This window comes from Moschus berezovskii, chromosome X (genome assembly GCF_049115385.1).
Source record: "Moschus berezovskii isolate FMDL1 chromosome X, NW_MosBer_1.0, whole genome shotgun sequence".
Lineage (NCBI taxonomy): Eukaryota > Metazoa > Chordata > Mammalia > Artiodactyla > Moschidae > Moschus > Moschus berezovskii.
In genome coordinates, this window is record NC_142488.1 from 37,573,892 (window position 1) to 37,593,189 (window position 19,298).

A 19,298-nucleotide genomic window follows, 5' to 3' on the forward strand; every position below is an offset into this window, starting at 1 on the left:
CTGGATGGCATCACCGACTTGATGGACACGAGTTTGAGTGAACTCCGGGATTTGGTGATGGACAAGGAGGCCTGGTGTGCTGTGATTCATGGGGTCACAAAGAGTTGGACACGACTGAGTGACTGAAATGAACTGAACTGAACTGAACTGATTCTATTGTGTGTATACGCCATATCTTCTTTATTCATTCTTCTGCTGATGGACATTTAGGGTGCCTCCATGTCCTAGGTACAGAGTTTTTTTCTGAAGCAAATCCTTTAGTAATTCTTCTAGTTAAAATCATAAGTCTGTTTTTAAATTTCTATATCTATTTCACCCTCATTCTTCTTTTTACTTTTTGTTATGGAAAATTTCAAACATACAGAAAAGTACAAAAAATTAAACATATATTCTTCATCTGATTTAACAATTGTTCGGTTCAGTTCAGTTCATTTGTTTAGTCATGTCCGACTCTTTGCATAGCACATGCCATATCTTTTTAATCTATTTTCCCCTAAAGTACTTTTAATTAGAAAATGGGCATCCTCACTTTTACTCAGTGAAGAATATTTTTCTTTTCCCTGTTCGTTTTTCTATCCTGCTCTATTCTAGAGAAAAGAAAATTACTTCTAGGGACTGGATCTCCAGAGTCTCTTGCCCTCTGGTTCTTGGTTAGGCTTGATTAATAGGAGGGTCCAGGAGAAGATTAGAAGATGGGCCAAGAGTTGGCAGTGGTTGTGTTTCTCCACTGAAGCCCACAGCTTCTGTTGGGTTCTTTTACTACAACCACAGTTCTTTCTCAAGGTCTGAGTAACTGCTCCCTCCTCTATCCCTTTAGAGCCATGATTGAGAACTTCTATAGCTGCAGGGTGCTATGCTTTGTTGGCTTCCCTATATTCTGGCCATACCTTCATGAATAGTTTCTTTAATAAACTCTCTTCTATTATCCCTCTTGATTCTGACTGTGCACACTTCTAAGTCCTTCAACATGCATGTCTAAAAAAGGGACTTTTAAAACATAAACATAATACCACTAACAATGCAAACTAAACAAAATTAACACTACTCCCCTAATATCACGTGATATCTAGTCCATATTTAGATTCCTCTAATTGTTCCAAATGTTGTCTTTTATAGCTGTTTTGTTTCACTTAGAACTCAATCTGAGCACCACATACTGTATTTAGTTGTTGTGTCTCTTAAATCTCTTTAAGTCCAAAGATTTCCCCATCCCTTTCTTTTCAGGTTAAACATTTCTGACTGGAACAGTTCATAGCCAGTGTTGTCTATTTCATATTGTATCATATCGGGAGGCACATGTGGACCCACTGTTAGTAATGCTGTTTGATCACTGTCATCCTCACTGTTGAATGATAATTGAGATGGGTATACAATTTTTGAATTGATGGTTATTTCTCCTTGTTTTTTTGCCATTTTTTTCCTCCTTTATTCTCCTTTATTGATGCTGTTGCAAAATCTGCTGCTGTCATTCAATTATTTCTCCTTCTAAATCATCTTCTTTTTCTCATGGACTATTTTGAGATTTTCTCTTTTTTATTTTTTATGGTGCACCTAATTGTGGATCACTTTTCACTCGCTCTCACAACTCCCTGTATTTTTGAATCTGAGGTTTCATGGATTTCATTAATTCTGAAAAGTTCTTTGTCATGAGTGTTTCTAATTTAGCCATATCCCTCTTGTTTCTATTTCTAGAAACTTTATTAGATACATGTTGAACCTTCTCATTATATCCTCCATGTTCTCTAACCCTTTTGTATGGTTCCTGTCACTTTATCCCACTATACATTATAGGTGTTTTCTTCCACTCCATCTTGAAGTTCATAAATTCTTTCAGCTGTGTCTCTAATTCTGTTTAACTTATCTGTTGAACTTTTATTTTCATCTTTTATATTTCCATAAATTTTATTTGCTTCTTTTTTGAGTATGCTTCCTTTTTATGTTAGCATAGTGTCACATCTTTTCATTATAACGTTTACATCTTTTACTGATTTAATTATTTTAAAGTATTTACAGTCTCACTCAGTTGTTCTATTACCTCAAGTTCTTGGGATCCTTATAGGAATTTTCATTTGCTTATTTGTTTATTCTGCTGCCTCTCCCTCACGGTAAATTATGTTCTCACATGGTTTGTAATGTGTTTTACTGTGAAGTCATCTTCAACGTGCTTTTTCAGGAGCTTGGATTTCACTCTGGATTGTGGCAGCATTGCCACAGAGGATTTTTGCATTTGCTTTCTGGGTTCAGTTTTTATGCAATTTTATGGTTTGAGAAATTCCTATATCACGTATGTAGGTTAACTTCAGACTCCATGGGGCTTTGAATTCTCATTGAAGGCTTTTAATTTACTACGTAGAGCTCTGGGGAAAGAGAAGAGAATATTTGCCACCCTCCTGGACTCATGGCAAAGTTGTCTAATTCCTTTTTCATACGCATAAGATATCAACTTTATGCAAACACCTCACCTTCAGTTCCCCCATTTTCTGAGGGCCCACAACCATATTTTCTGACTCTACATCCATGTTCAAACTCTGACTCCTACCTCCTAAAGTCTATATTCTTCCTAATAGATTCCCTGGATGCCACAGGATCAATTTATGCATTTGTTGTGCTGGCTTAATTTTTTATTTGATCCTGGCACTTTGGAAGTTTCATTTCCAGCTGGGACTTATTTTGTAATAGTTTGTTACTACATTATTCCAAATATCTAGGTGCTATTGTCTTCCTAATTTATTCTCACTACAACTAGACTGTAAGAACGTTGAGGGCATCATCTATAACAGATTCAACTCCCTGCCTGCTAAGTCACTCCAGTCGTGTCCAACTATTTGTGACCCTATGGACTGTAGCCCGCCAGGCTCCTCTGTTCATGGGACTCTCCAGACAATAATATTGGAGTGGGTTGCCATTCCCTTCACCAGGGGATCTTCCCAACCCAGGGATCGAGCCCACATCTCCTACACCTCCTGCACTGACAGGCGGGTTCTTTACCACTAGTGCCACTTGGGAAGCCCTGTGGGTGTTCTATGAATAATATTGTAATGTCTGAATGCATTAAGTTTTTTTTTTTGTAATTGTGAAGTCAATATTTTCCTAGGCATTGATTTACAGTTAGTATATCCTTGTGTGAACATTTTTCACTAATCCCCTTTGACGCATTGTATCATGAAGTCTGGGTGTTGACTTTATATGTTAACATCCATTCTTTCTATGTTTAGAACATTTCATGCACATATTTATTATGCACATGCCACTGCCTTCTCCTTTAATATATTTTCTTATTAATTGTTCCGTTCCGTTCCATCGCTCAGTCGTGTCCGACTCTATGCGACCCCGTGGACTGTAGCCTACCAGGCTTCTCTGTCCATGGGATTCTCCAGGCAAGAATACTGGAGTGGGTTACCGTTTCCTTCTCTAATGTGACAGTTCTAAAAAAATAAATAATAAAAAAGATTCTTCTGCCTGTAAGAAAAAGAAATCCTTTCACGCTACCTCCCAGAAGAAGGAGGTTTACTTGTGAATATACAGATCTTACAAAATCCCAAGAGCAGGAAATGGAGAACAGAAAATGTGCTATAAACTGAGACCAGGAATGGAAATTCAGGAACTGAAGGTCTCACTCTCTCAGGGGTCACGTGATCTCTTTCATCCTGGACTCTCTTTGTGAGCCTCACCCAGGCTCCCTCTCCCTTCAAAGGGCTTCCTTCAATTACTCACTTGGAGCATAGCCTGTCAGAGTCACCCCAACCCCGAATCCACATCCTCTTGCATTTTCAGCAGCTACTCAGCAGGGTACAGACACAGGGAGGCTTGGCCAGAGTATGTATGCTGCTTGAAACAAGATGTGGGGGATGCACATAGGAGCTGGTGGGACTTGACAGCGGTTTACAGAATGATTGAATGAAAGAATGCACATATGAGAGAAACCTGAAACCATGGGGGTCATTCAGCAGGGTGCCTTGAAAGCAGATCACAGCTCTGTTCCTAGCGGCATCAAGGAGGCATGACTTCATCCAAATGAGCAAAACCAGCCTAACCTCAGTCACTCCTAGGAAGCACATCCACCCCCAAACTTCTGAGTACCTGCTCTGGTAAAAGTTGCAATGAGACATAAGCCACAGAATCAGAGACTGTTTAACAGAGGATGGTACCCTAGAAGCTATTATGGGAATGACTTCATTTTGCTTTGTATTCTGTTATTTGTGTAAATGTCTGTCTCCCCTAATACATTTTAGAGCCCTTGAGGGCCGGAAATGTGTCTCATATGAGATCTATGTCTCCAAAGCACCAAACACCTTGCCTTGCTCATACCCCAGCCCCGAGCAATCCCTTTACTAGTTGTATGGCTTTGGACAAATTTGCACTCTCTATCTCAGTTTCCTCATCTGTAGATGGAGGTAATAACAGTGCCTCCCTCTTAAGGTTGTCATGAGGATTGAATAGCCAGCACACGGCAAATAATTTAGAGCAGTTCCTGGTGCATAGCAAGCTCATAATAAATGCCAGCCACTTATTAATCCATGTTGTTTTCCTACTGGGTTGGATTTTTAAAGGCTCCTGAGATCTATCGACTGATCTCCCTGTTGGCTTTGCCATTGATTTCCCACACATGGGGAAGCCATACCTGCACCACCTCGTGGGCCCTCCTGACATCTGGGGGTCACTCTTGTGGTCCAAAGCTGTGTCCAGTCAGAGCTGAGTCCTGGGTGGGAGGGAGGCTCAAGATGGAGCAGATTTATGTATAGTTATGATGGATTCGTGTGGTATACAGCAGAAACCATCACAACATTGTAAAGCAGTTATCCTCCAATTAAAAATAAATAACTAAGAACTGGTCCCAGGCAAAGTGCTTATCACTGAGTCTCAGCACTGGTCTAGGACTCGGGCCCTTCCTCACCTAAAGGTTCCCTTGCATTCTGCCTGGAACTGTGCAGTCCCCTCTACCAGCACACAAACATCTGCGCTCACGTGCGCGCACATACGCACACATATCTGGGGCACACTCGCAGCCGCCTGCCCTTGCTGGTGTCACTCCTGTTGAATCCTGCTTCCCCAGGGCCTCTTTTGCCCTGTTCCCGCCACCCCCTCCCCCTATCAATAATCTTCCATCTCTTGGTTTGCCTCTCTCCCTGCCTTCCCAGGTGATAAATAACTCCCCTGATGAAACTTGCACGTGAACAGGAGAGAGGGGAAGGGCTTTTTCTCCCTCACTAAGTTATATGTGTGCATTTTCACAAGAGCTATTGGAGGCTGCCCTGCCTTTATCCTACTCAATGATGCACGTCTGTCTTAGTTTGGTTCTTCTGGAAGCAGAATCTGAGACTAAGACTTGGGTGCAGAGCACTCAGTTTGAGAGGTGATCCCAAGAATCAGGAAAGAGAAAGCAAAAATAGGGAGATGGGAAGGGAGAAAAGCCAGTTTAAGTGTGTGTTTGGCTTGCTATCACTGGTGACCAGGGTTTGGCCCTCCTGGGACACCCTGAGAAGTATGTGGAATGCTTCTGAACTTGTCCACCTGAAAGAAGGACAGCAGGAGCCTTGAGCCCTGGCACTTGTCCCCCTGGTTGGTTGGAGATGTTGAGTGCTAACCTTGCACTTCTGTACATTGGGCAAGAAGGCTGCTGCAGTGTCGGAGGGACCCTAGGTCAAAAAATGGAAAGATCAGAGGTCCAAACCTGAGGCAGGATGCTACCAGCTGGAAATCAGTCTGAGCTTACAGGAAACTGCCTGCCAGTAGCTGGGGCTAGCCGGAGGATGTGACTCTGGGGACCACAGGGCAGGCCAGGTAGGAAGTGTGTAAGTGTAGGCATCACAAAGGCAGCGGGTAGGGTCTGCCCTCCCTGTATCAGAGGCACCGGGTAGGAATAGCTAGGAGTATACTCATAGACCATTATACCAACTGCCTCCTTCTCCCTGCTGCCTGCTCTTTCTGGGAGGACATCAGAGACTCCAGATTATATCAGATACAGTTCCATCCTGCCTGGAGCTCTGAAGCCTGGCTTAAGCATCACAGCACTAATGCATGACAGCCCTTCCCACCCAGTCATGGAGTTTGGTTGGATTCTGGGTGGGAGCCGTATGGTCAGTCTTCCAGATTCTAGGGTTAGCTGTCCTTTTGTGTCTATTTTCATCTAGACCAGCTTCTAACCTGTTTAGAGGAGCAGCAGAGGGAGGTCCGGAAGGTCTCCATCATTTCCCTTCCTCCGGGGATCAGGGAACCTTCAGGCCAGCCCACCAAGACTTAAATGGGAGCCCCCCGATAGAAGCAAGGGAAGGTCCTCTTTATCAGCATGAGAGACCTCAAGCTGGGTGACTGGAAACTGACATGGCTTCTATTTATTTATGAAATTTGTAACTGTGAAAATTAGCCTTAGAAGTTGTAGGCCCATTACTATTAGCTTTATCGTCCTCCTAAGACATACCCTGAGGCATTCCTCCAGATTGAACCCTATTGTGCTTTGCAATAAACCCATAATTGATAATGCCACGGAGCTTTAATATGGATGGAGAAATGAAATCTAGAAAGTAAATACATTCAGAATTTTGCTAGCAGGCTGAATTTAAAACTGATTTTCTGAACCTACCAGGATTATTCCTCCTCAATAATGATTTAATTTGAGTGAGCCACCCTGAGAGCTCTCGGACGGGAGGGAGGGAGGGAGGACCAGCGCAGCCTGCTTTCTGTGGGGGCCCCTTAAAGAACTTTATCCTGCATTTTGCACCTGTAAGTTTGTGAAGATAAAATTAAACTCGGAAATTATACATGATGGACCAGTAAATAACACAGGCGCCCAGGTCCTGGCTGCTGTTCCAGTGTCCTGATGTGATCACTTGTCACTAACACTGTCAGCCGAGGGGTGCTGATTCAGGTCGCTTCTAGAAGGCGAGCAATTACACCGTGTTTCTCCATGAGCTGAGCAGCATCTGGGAGGGCCAGTTGAGAGGAAGGGATGCTGTCTTCATAACTCCTGGCCTGGAAAAAGCCACTTGGGCTACAGATGTTGGGGAAGCCTCCATAGGTGGTCCCACAGGCTGCCTTTTAGGAATACAGAGCCCTGGTGGACCCCTGAGGAAATCCACTTTGTTCACCCTCTAGTAGCCTTGCAGGGAGGCAGGAGGGGAGAGTCCAGATTGCAACCTTCTCCAGGTCACATTCCATCCTATAAAGGACTGGCGCTCAGCGATCCAGCAGACAGGATTGTGTGGTTAAAAGTATGCATTCTGGAGCCAGACTACCTGGGCTCTGGTCCCAGTTTTATCACCTGCTAATGGTGTGGCCTTCAGACAGTTGCATAACTTCTCTGAGCCCCAGTTTCTTGATTTGTAAAAGTGGGGTGTTGAAGGTTCAGTTTTCAAGGAAGCCGACAGTGAGATGGAGAATAGCCTGCATTAAGGTTATGAGGGTGTGCTCTAGGGATCAAAACATATGCAAGTTCTAGGTTATGTCCTCTGGACCTTCATACTTTAGGACATGAAAATAATAGCTTTTGATAAACACTTTACTAGAGAAAAAGAGCAGGAATTATTCATGATTAAAGCTACTCAGCAGCATCAGGGAAGGATTCTCAGAAAAGAGAGCATTTGAATTGGGTCTAGAAGACATCTTGGGTTTCACCAGTCATTCCACATAGAGGAAACAATCTGATCAGAGGCTTGCAGGGAGTGAAGGACACTCTCAAGCTTGGGGATTGCTTGGAAGGGTCTGGGACTTCAGGTGGTGGGGATGGGGAAAAGGCTGGTAGGAGATGAGGTTGGACAGACGACCTGGGACCCATGTTGAGAAAGACTTTGCATCCCATGTTAGGGAGGTCAGACTTCATTCCCCAAAGCCAGAGCCATCAAAGTGCCAGCACCATGATTTGTGCTTCAGAATAATCTCCAGTGACAGTAATTAAGCTGAGACAGTGGGAAAAGACAAGAGGCAGAAAAACCAGTTAGAAGATGATTGCATTCTTCTAGATAAGAGATGACAGGGATCAGGCTGTGGGAGTACAGAGGAGATGACAAAATTTGAAAACAATTTAGGTGGTTGGGTCATTTGCATTAGTGGAACTGAGGTTTCTACCAGGAGCCACAGAGTTGATGGTGAGGTCACCTGTTAAGATGGGGACCTAAGCAGGAGGAAGCAGATGGTGAAGCCAGAGGAGGAGAGAAGTAATTGACTGGGTCTTGCCTGCGTGGTACCCAGGAGGAACTGGAATACTGAGGCAGTGAGTACTCAGTTCAGAGCAGAGGAGAGATGCCCTTCGGGTCATGGGTGTGACTATGAGCATTAGGGCTGCTTAGAAAGAGGAGAGGACAAAACAGAATGTGGGTAGCTTTGGCTCCTACCGTGGGCACCAGTGAACACTCACCTATGGAGACTGAAAAAGAGTAATCAGAGAAAGGGGAAAATAAGGAAACTGGAGTCCCAGGTGCCAAGCAAGATCATTTTTTCATAAACATGGTCATTATGTTGTGTGTTAATCTTAGTATTTAACTTTCTATTTTGAAATAATTTTAGACTTACTGAGAAGTTGCAAAAAAAGTTGCAGCATACTTATATTCCCTTCACTTAGTTTTCCATAATTATGACGACTTACCTAACTATAGCACACTTAGCAAACTCAGAACAGTAACGTTGGCACAATGCTATTAACTAAATAATGGACTTCATTCAAAGCTCACCAGTTTTTCCACTCGTATCATTTTTTTCTGTCCCGGAATCTAGTCTATGATCCCACTCTGTATCTAGTTGTGTCTTCTTAGTCTCTTCCTGTCATTGAAGAGAAGAATTAGAGCAGAAAAGTGAAGCCCAGGTCAAGTGTGAAAGACAGATCTGGAGGGATGACTACCATGCAGGTACCATTCGGCTTGGTAGTGGCTGGGGCTCTATCCCAGCTACTATTGTGTGCTAAGTCGCTTTAGTCATGTCTAACTCTTTGCAACCCCATGGACAGTATCCCACCAGGCTCTTCTGTCCATGTGATTCTCCAGGCGTGGATACTGGAATGGGATGCCGTTTCCTTCTCCAGAGGATCTTCCCAACCCAGGGATCCAACCCGCATCTCTTGAGGCTCCTGCATTGCAGACGGATTCTTTACCACTGAGCCATGAGGGAAGCAACGAGGGAAGCAGCTACTATTGCTGTGTAACAAATTAGCCTAAAACAGTCCCTTAAAACAACCATTATTTCATTATCCCTCATTGTTTGGCTTGTCTCTGCTCCACAATGTCAGGGCCTCAAAAGGAAGACTCTAAGACTGAAGACTGCCAGCTTTTGGATGCATCTCCATTTACCTGTCTGGTGGTTGATGCTGGTTTTTGCCTGGGACTTTAGAGGGGCTATCAGCCAGAGCACCATCAAACCAGTAGATAAGATGGGATAAAAGTGGGAAGCCCTCCCCACCTTTAAAAGAAAGGTAATAATAGAGCAAACATTTCAGAGCTTTTATAAATATTAATAGAAGATAAAATATTACTACTGTGGCTGGCACAGACTGAATTGCTCAGTACTCATTAGCTCCAGAAAGCTAAGAATCAGGACGGGAGGTGCTATCCTGCACAAGGAAAAAGGAGTTATTCTTGGCAGGGAAAGAGGATGCTTTTCTTCAGAGATAGATGGAAAACAGGGAAAGGAAAAATTTGAAGACAAGGAGGATAGTATCTAGAGAATTTATGCCTCAATTTGCCTCTGTTTTTTCTTTGATTAGGATATCAGAGCACCTAACCAGACTGGGGAGCAGACGGTGGGAACGTGAGCTTGAGGAGGGTGGAAAAGGAAGCAGATGACTGAAAGGATAGCAGTGGAGTTGGGGGAGGACCGTGGGATGTGGGACATGGGGAGTCGTAGGCTGAGTGAGCCTTGTCAATAGTTCGCTGAGGTGGAATAAGATCAGTGTGTGGTATCCTTCTTGGATGTACTTGTGAGATTCTCCCCAACTGGTATCAGAGAGAGAGAAGTGGGGGTTTGGGTTGACTCAGGTGCTCTGCTCCTGTGGGAAAGCCGGCAGGGAGGGTCCCCAAACTAATGACTGCTGCAGGTGGAGCCCAAGCCAGTGTGAAAGGGAGGAGGGGAGGGAGTTTACTGAGGAATGCGATGTGGAGGGGGGCAGGGAGGGGCAGCCTGGAGGCCTAGTGAACACAGGAGAGTTAGATAAAGGGAATGAGTGGTCAGGGAAGGCAATTCCTGAGCTCCAGCTTTCCACGTCCTCAGATTGTGGTCAGAGAAAAGATGTCCACTGCATATTTGCTGCAGCCCTTGATGACCCTCTAGGGTTCTGCCTTCACCTACTTCCTAGTTGGCCTTTCTCATGAATTCTCCACCACTCAAAACACACAAACACACTCAAGTTTCACTCAGATTCTCTGAGCCCTGTGTTAAAGGGGTTTCTGTAGAGCATCCTCCAAAAATTTCTCCCCCTGTCTTCAAGAGTGGGAAGTAAAGGAGTCCTGCAGGGCTAGGGTACCCAGAAATCCTGGGTGCGGGGGTTGAGCCAGCCCCTCGGCACCCCTGAGATCTCACTGTGTAAAATGCAGAGAGTTAGTTCCATGTGAAATTTCCCACAGTCTTGTCACCTGGCACATCCTGCCCGGGTGGTGTTGATATAAAAACAACTTGCAAGAAAAACAAACCAGAAAAATGAGGAAGTTCACATTCATTAAACAAAGCAAACATTTTTTTCCCTTCTAAAATTAACTTCTTGACACTCTCTCTTGATGATTGTCTGTGAGGAAAGGAGGGCAGGAAAGAAAGAAAAAAAAAAGTGTTGTTTGCATTCTACTTCCCAGTCTAGGGCATTCATCAGGTTTCTAAAAGGATAGAGTCCTTTGCATTTTATGAAATTACAATAATGACAATCATACAAATCTGACAGTTATTGATGGCTTCCTATGTGCTGGGCACAATAACAAGCATTTTCCTTATATTCTGCTTAATTCTCATAATACTCCTCTGAGACAAATGTTAACATTCTCAATTTGCAGAGGAGGAGACTTAAAACTTAAAAAAAAACTAGGATTTGAACCCAAGATTATTTGATTCCTCCAAATACAGGCTTATACTCATTACGGTATATGGACAATTTGGAGAAAAAATTATCCACAAAGCAATACTGTGACAGTGTTTCGGTGGGTTTTCATCTTGCCTTTCGACGTGTTTTAATTTATGTGTGTGTTTGTAAGTAGGAACCTATGTAATTATCATAGACTGCTTTAAGCAAAATTTCCTCTTCTTTCCAGTTAACACTATGCCACTTTCTTTTCCCATGGTGCTAGCGAATCTTCCCAGCTATCCTTTTTAATGGATTCATAATGTTTCATCTGACAAATGCACCACGGTTTATTCTATCAGTCCCTTGTGGCTGAAAGTTGAGATGTTGGTATTTGCCAGTCTGCTACTATGGATTCCTGGCCATTTAGTGTTTTTCCCTTATGTATCATGTTTATGATCATTTCCTTAGACTAGATTCCTGTGGGTAGGAGTGGCATAGCTGGGTTTAGGCATATGAACACTTTTATGGCTCTTAATTCATATTTACCAAATACCTTCCCGACACAATTGCATTCATCGATGCTCTCATCAGTGACAATTGCCCCACACCTTCCACAGCACTACATAAGATTTTAGGTAATTTCATTGCAGAAAAATGGCACCTCATTATTTTAATTTGCAATTATTTCCTTCCTAATGAGGCATGACATTCTTCTAAATGTTGGTGAACTAGTCGTGTTTTCTCTTCAGTGAATTATTTGCTCATGCTCTTTGCCCACTGAAATGTTAGCAATGGGGCATTTTTCTTGTTCACACATTTTCTGATCTCTCTACAAGAAAGAACTTTGCTCCAAGTATTTTATAAATATTGTTTGCAGATAGGTGATTTATATACAAACAAATATTTTTAACTATGAAGTTAGGCTGGTTGATCGTCTTCCTTTCTGGTTCATTCTATCATTTCAACACACAGAAAGTTCTGCTTCCTCTAGAGGCTTGCTAAGTATACACTTCTATTTCCTTCTGCTTTTTCTACTAGATTGAAAAAAGATCTCTCTTTTTTTCCCATGTGATATTTTTTGGTGTATTTAGTGGAAGGGGACGGCTAACTCGAACAAAGACCAGCAGCCCAGCTTGAATGATGAAATTCAGAGACCACCCAAAAACAACAACAAACAGAAACCAACGATTCATCTTAGATTATTTGTCTGCTAAAACTTTCCCAAGATCTGATAGATTATGTCATAAAATTGACTGGGGAAAGTTTATTTCCCTTGTCCATCCTTTGGTTGAAGGGCTGATAAGCTGTGAAATGAGTCAAAAAAGAGCAGACAAAGGGCCTGGGGAGCCCATAAATGGATCACTAAACCCTCCTCACCTCAACGATTGACAGATACACAGGGAGCTGCAAGCATCAAGTCAAGAACTTGCCAGGATGGTAGGAGGGTACAGGCACTAGTGTTCAGTCTTCACTTCCCTGAACTTCTTGGTAGAATGTGATCCTATTGGTCAACTTATGGAAGCAACCTTGACTTCCCTTCTATCATCTCCTGGTTTCCTCTGGCCTCTGACTATTCCACCATCCCCTCTGTAGGCTCCTCTTACATGGCTCACTCCTCTGATGCTTTTTTTCCCCTGGAATTTGTCTTCAACTTCCTTTGTTTCTTCCTCAGCTCACTTGCCTTGGATGAATTCATGTGCAATATCCATGTCTTCCTTGAGATCATCCATCCAACCGCCTGCAGGATATATCCATCTGGAGGTCCCCACCTGTATTTTGAGTCCACTAAATCCCAAGTGAGTCCACCAGCCCATCTTCCCACCAGCACCGAAATAGCCTCTTATATTTCTGTCCCTTGGATATACTGACTCACGGGTAGGCTTCATTTTCTACCTAGTCACACAAAGTACACAGCTTGGAGTGAGAGCCCCCTGACTTTTCAAACTGTTCCTATCCAGTCCTTTCCATCTCACCTTCTTCAGATCTCTTAAATCCTTCTCTTCCCATTTTATCCCTGTGCGGCCTCCTTGGTCTCAGCACTCATATGGACTGTTGCAGAAATCGTCAAACTGGCCTCGTTTTTCCACCTTCAAGGATTCCTTGGGGGCCTTCCCTGGTAAGACATGTGGGGCCTTTTATGATCAGCCCCTATGGACTCCCCCCTCCATCACTTACGCCACCCATAGCACCATGTATTTGCACCTGCTATTTTTGCTGCCTATCATGCCGTCTCACATCCCTGTGGTACTCATTTCCAAACCTTGGTTGTCTCATTACCCGTGAACCCTGTGAGGGTAAAGATGAGGCCCAGACCCCACCAGCCTGCCCCCATCTCACTCTCTTGGGGCTCATAATATTCTGTGAGGCTTGCTCTAATGAAGGTGATGGTTGGTCTGAATCCAGGTCACAAATCTTGGCTAAAGTCTTCTTTTGCTTTTTTAGGGCTTATTCAGGGGCTGCCGACTGGTGAGAAAGCCAAGATGAAAGTACAGTTTGATTTCCATTTTTTAAAAAAGAAAACTCATGTGTGTTTCATTCTTCACACTTGGATGCTCTTTAGTATTCTTTGTAAGATTCTTTCTCCAGGGTGGCTTAGCTGAGCTGTGTGGCTCTCACATAAGCTGTGGGGCCAGACCTGCATTTGCATACATAATCAGAGCTGCCTGTCTGCACTAGTCTCCCCAGCAGGCAGCTCACTTGGGAGAAGGCTCGGGCTGCCCCCAAAGATGTGGGTGGCATCTTTCCAGATAGGAGGGCACCTGACAGCTCCCAACAACACAGTTCCTGAAGCCCAGCATGATCCCCAGGCAGCCACGTTGGACCAGTGCATTCTGCATCCTTGATCATGCATTCTTGTGACATTTACTGGGCACTTGTTGTATGTGGGGCACTGCATGGCTGGTGAGGTCCCTGTCTTAGTTGCGCTTCCCCCCAGAGCAGACCCTGAGACAGAGTCTGAGACACAGTTTAATCAGGAGAATACTCAGGAGGCATAAGTGAGGGAAGAAGAAAAGTGAGAAGGAAAAGAAAGACAAGCCAATGAGGGCTGTTTTCATGAACAAGGGACTGCGGTGGGCAGCTAGGGTGCAACCTCCCTGAGGACCCTCTGGGGCTCTGTGTAGAATCTGCTGGAACTCTTTGCTCTGGAGGCCAGGAAGCCTGGAGCCTCATTCCACCAGCTTTCATCCCCAGGGCCGTTAACTCCTTTGGCCACAGGAGTATTAACACCCCTGCACTTCCGACTTGTGCCTACTTGCAGTAGAGTAAGCTTCTAAGGTGCTGGGAAATCCCTGTGGTCCAGAAGCCAAGAGCGGCAGGCTCTTGAGATAGGAAATTGTCAGTGGAAGCTGCCCACCATGGCTGCAGTTAACTCAGGTGTGTCAAGGCGAAACGTAGATCAGGGCATCAACAGCAGCTGCTACAGAGGGAGAGATGAATTAGGCGTGGCACCTCTGCCTTCAAAGAACTCACCACCTTATGAGAAAGACAAATAGGCCAACAAGCCAACCATTCACTGGCTCAGAGCTCCATACAGACTGCATGGGGGCACATTGATTCACACCTGGAGGATGAGTGACCTCTTCCAGGAGCACATGACATTTGGGCTGAGACTTGAAGGATGCATTTGCTTCAGGCACAGGAGGAGGAGCAGTGAACTTCAGGAAGTGCAGGCAGCAAGCCCCGAGTGTGCAAGGTGGTGTGCAGTGACATGCAGGCTGCCTGGTGTGGTCAAAGCTTTGGCTGCTCTACAGGGAGCAGGGGGCAAAGTGGCCAGAATGTAGGCTGGGGCCAGATAGTGCAGGAGCATGAATACACCAGAAGGTGTTTGCATGAAAGCCCCTGGGAGGCAATGGGGGCACATCAGTGTTTAACTAGTAACCGGTTCGGAGTTTTAGAAAGTTCCCTTGGAGAGCAGCTTGGAGGGTGAGCTGGATGGTGACAGATGAAATCAGAGCCCAAGGATCATGATTAGGAGGTGTGGCGGTCAGGCCCTGGGCAGGAAACAGATGGCATTGTCAAAAGGAAGGGATGACTCCCAGCCCCTGGAGAGTCCCCTGGCCGCAGAAGCCATCTCAGTCAGCCTGACCTCAGCAGAAAAGGTGAGGGAGCCGGGGAAACACATCCTCCAACTTCTCTGCCCGCCCACCCTCTTAACTCCTGCCGGAGATGCCCAGTGGTCTCATCCAACCAGAAGCCAGATGGCAGGGCTGCCTGGTGAATGCAGCCCACAGAGGTCAGCCTTTTGGGGCTCAGAGCAGGATGCATGTGTGGTAAGTCACTTCAGCTGTGTCCGACTGTTTGTGAGCCCATGGACTGTAGCCCACAAGGCTCCTCTGTCCATGGGATTCTCCAGGCAAGAATACTGGAGTGGGTTGCCATTTCCTCCTCCAGGGGATCTTCCTCCAGGGATCGAACCTGGGTCTCCTGCATTGCAGGCAGATTCTTTACGATCTGAGCCAGGGCACACTGGTAGCCACAGGCTAACAGGAGGGGAACAAATATGGTAGGACTCTGGGGACAAAGGGCTAGGAGTGAGGGAGAACCTGGAGAAAAGCTTTGCCTGGGCCACAAGAACCAAGGCCTGATCTTATCTAGGAGTCCGTAGGAGCACATGGACTTCACTGGTGGCTCAGAGAGTAAAAAATTTTCCTGCAATGAAATTGAAGGCAATTGAGGTTCAATCCCTAGGTTGGGAAGATCCCCTGGAGGAGGAAATGACAACCCACTCCAGTGATCTGGCTTGGAGAATTCCATGAACAGAGTTGCCTGGTGGGCTACAGTCCATGGGGTCAAAAAGAGTTGGACATGACTGAGCAACTAACAGTTACACTTTCAGGATCACACAGAAGGAGGTCCGCTTCTAGGAAACCTACCCACTGTACACACACAGTGCCTGCTGCCACACATACAGGCAGTACACAAAGTTCATCCCTCCCTAGTAGTCTTCTGCAACAAAACACCACAGACCGAGTGACTTCAACACCACGAGGGTATTGTCTCACAGTTCTGGGGGTGACAAGTCCAAAGTCAAGGTGTGGCAGGGCCTTGATCCTTCTAAAGGTACAAAGGAAAGATCTGCCCCAGGCCTCTCTCCTAGTTCCTGCTGGTTCCTTGGTGGTGGCAGCAGAATTCCATTCTTCATGTGGTGTTTTCCCTGGGTATGTCTGTTGGGTCCAAAGTCTTCATTTTTATCAGGAAATCAGTCACGTAGATTGGGGCCCACATCAGTGATCTCAACTTCATTGTCTGCAATGACCCTGTTTCCAAATAAAGTCACATTCCGAAGTAATGGGGGTTCAGTTCAGTTCAGTTCAGTCGCTTAGTCGAATCTGACTCTTTGCAACCCCATGAACCACAGCACGCCAGGCCTCCCTGTCCATCAACAACTCCTGGAGTTCACTCAAACTCATGTCCATCAAGTCGGTGATGCCATCCAGCCATCTCATTCTCTGTCGTCCCCGTCTCCTCCCATCCCCAATCCCTCCTAGCATCAGACTCTTTTCCAGTGAGTCAACTCTTCGCATGAGGTGGCCAAAGTATTGGAGTTTCAGCTTTAGCATGAGTCCTTCCAATGAACACCCAGGATTGATCTCCTTTAGAATGGACTGGTTGGATCTCCTTGCAGTCCAAGGGACTTTCAAGAGTCTTCTCCAGCACCACAGTTCAAAAGCATCAATTCTTCGGCGATCAGCTTTCTTCACAGTCCAACTCTCACATCCATACATGACCACGGGAAAAGTCATTAGGACATATCTTTTGGAGGTGACACAGTTCAATTCATAACACCCCTCCATATGTTCACATGGAGTTGGGGTGGCTCACACCTCCTCAAGTCAGTCTTTGTATATGGTGCAAGTAGTCTTGGGAATGCTGAGACCGTTAACTCAGTAATCCTGCCCAGGACCACAGAGTGTAGGGTTGACATGAGCCTGAAGGAAGAGAAGTCCTTCCTGGAGGGCCTCAGGGGAATTTTTAAAAAAATTATACACACAAAATGTAGGCCGAGGCACCCACAGTTGAATTCCTAATATCCAGAAACTACAAGCAGAACATAGTACCATTTATGAAGTGTTTGAGTTATGCCAACATCTGGGCTTGGATTTCCCCCAAGCAGACCCTTAGACAAGTATTTTGGAACAATCGTTCATTTGCAAGGTGATCTAGGAGGCACGGTGAGGGGTAGAGCAGTGAGAGAGGCAGGGGAGGAAAGCCAGTGGGAGCGGGGTGGGTGAATGAGTGTGTTACTGTGGGCAGGCAGCTGGGCTCAGTGCCTCTGGAGGCATCTGAGAGACTGTGTAGCGTGTACCTGGCTGTGGAAGCTGGGGTTTTATCCATCAACTCCCATATCTCACTGGTAGAGGGTCTTCAGTGCCAAAGATCCTGCTCAGGCAGAAAGATGCAGGAAGACACAAGCTGATAGGAGCTGAGGGCAGTTCGCCTCTGGGGTGGGCCCCAGGCATGTGGGTGGAGCTTCTGCTGGCCCCTTAGCCTCAGTGCAGACATAGGAAGGAGACACTATTACCCCCACTTTGCAAATGAGGAAACTAAGGCTCAGGGGATTCTAAAACATTCCAAAATTCACTAGTAAGTGGTTTATCCGGGATACAAATTCATTTCTTTATGACTTTCAAGCTATTCTTAACCACAGAACTTTATGACTGTTAGACTAATATGTGTTTTGTATCACATTATTCCAAAAAGATGAGACTTTTTATTTTCTGAATTAGGCCGAGTACTTAAAGCTGTTACAAATCAGAGACAGAGTGACCGCGGGCAGACTGCTCACACCTCAATAGCCAGGCTTTTGAATGTGAGCTTAATTCTCCTGAGTTTCTTCACAAAACTGCTTAAGATTTGTTTCTGAGAAGAGATGCTGCAGGGAGAGCCTCCCCTCCCCACCCCTCACTGCCTAGCCTGGACCCTCTACCAAGGCCTATAGGGGAGTGTGGCTAGACCTCAGGACTGGACTGAGACCCATGCCAGCCATGCCCAAACTCCAGTTGGAGCCATGTGGCCCTTAGCTTTTGTGACTTTCCCTTTCTCAGACTTGCCTCTGCCTGTCCCTTCCTAGTTGTTCATGAGGCCTAGGGCAGCAGGGAGACCCTGCCAAGGGGCCTGCTTGAGTCTCTCACCACCTACCGCTGTGATGACATTCTCCCCTGGTTGGCGTGGAGTGACAGTGATAGATTAAATGCACCAATTAAATTAGATCCTATTTTAAAGAGCTTGAGCTGGATTTACTTTTAATTATAGTGCTGTGCTCACTGATGAGGTATTGTCAAGGACTTAACAATTGGTTGATTGTGCATCCAAGTGTTCAGAGTGCAGTTTCTGGGGACAGACTGGGGAGGGCTTTCTTCCTAAGGAGCTCCCTGGGATAAGACAGAGGGAGAAAGCAGGCAGGGAGGGAGCGAGGACCACATGTCCTATCTCCACCGAGAAGCCATCTCTCTTCTCCTTGTTTTCTGCTTTATGAGTCCCATGATACTTGGAGATGGAATGAGCCCAGCACAGGGTAGAGAAATGGGCCAGAGGCCATGGAGGTGCACTGGTTCGGGGCCCATCTTGCCTCTGCCCTACTTGGCTTTAATGTGTTCCCTGGGCCAAGGTAACTAACCTGTCCTGTCTCCCTTCAGTGACTCATTAATTCATTTCAACAAGGACTTACTGAGCTTCTAGAATGTACTGGCACTATTCTAGGTATCAGGAATAGAAGGGTGGACAAAACAGGAAAAGAAAATCTGTCCTCAGGGAACTCACTTTCCAGTGGTGGGGGGTGAAGGGGGCGGCAAGAAACAAACATATTACACGACATAAGGTACTGATAAATGCTGAGCGAAAAATAAAGCAAAGTAAAGGCATGATGGGAGAAGGAAATGGCAACCCACTCCAGTGTTCTTGCCTGGAGAATCCCAGGGACGGGGGAGCCTGGTGGGCTGCCGTCTATGGGGTCACACAGAGTTGGACACGACTGAAGTGACTTAGCAGCAGCAAAGGCATGATGGGCAGGAGGGTCTATTTCAGACAGTGGTCAGGGACGCTCTCTCTGAGGGTGCTTTTTGAACAAATTCCTGAAGCAATCTGGGAATCTTTGAGGGGCTGAGCGATGCGGATGTTTGGAGGAACAGCATTTTAGGACAAAAAAGGAGCACCCCACTGTACCCTAGATCCTCTGTCATGCTACCAGCTAAGCCCTATCCTTGTAACCACTTCTCTCCACCTTGAGAAAAGTGAGTTCTTAGACCTTTGTGATCACCCTCCTGGGGGTCCACTCCCCAGAGATGCTGATTTACAAATGTTTCTGGCTCTGTGAGGGAGGGTAGCCGCC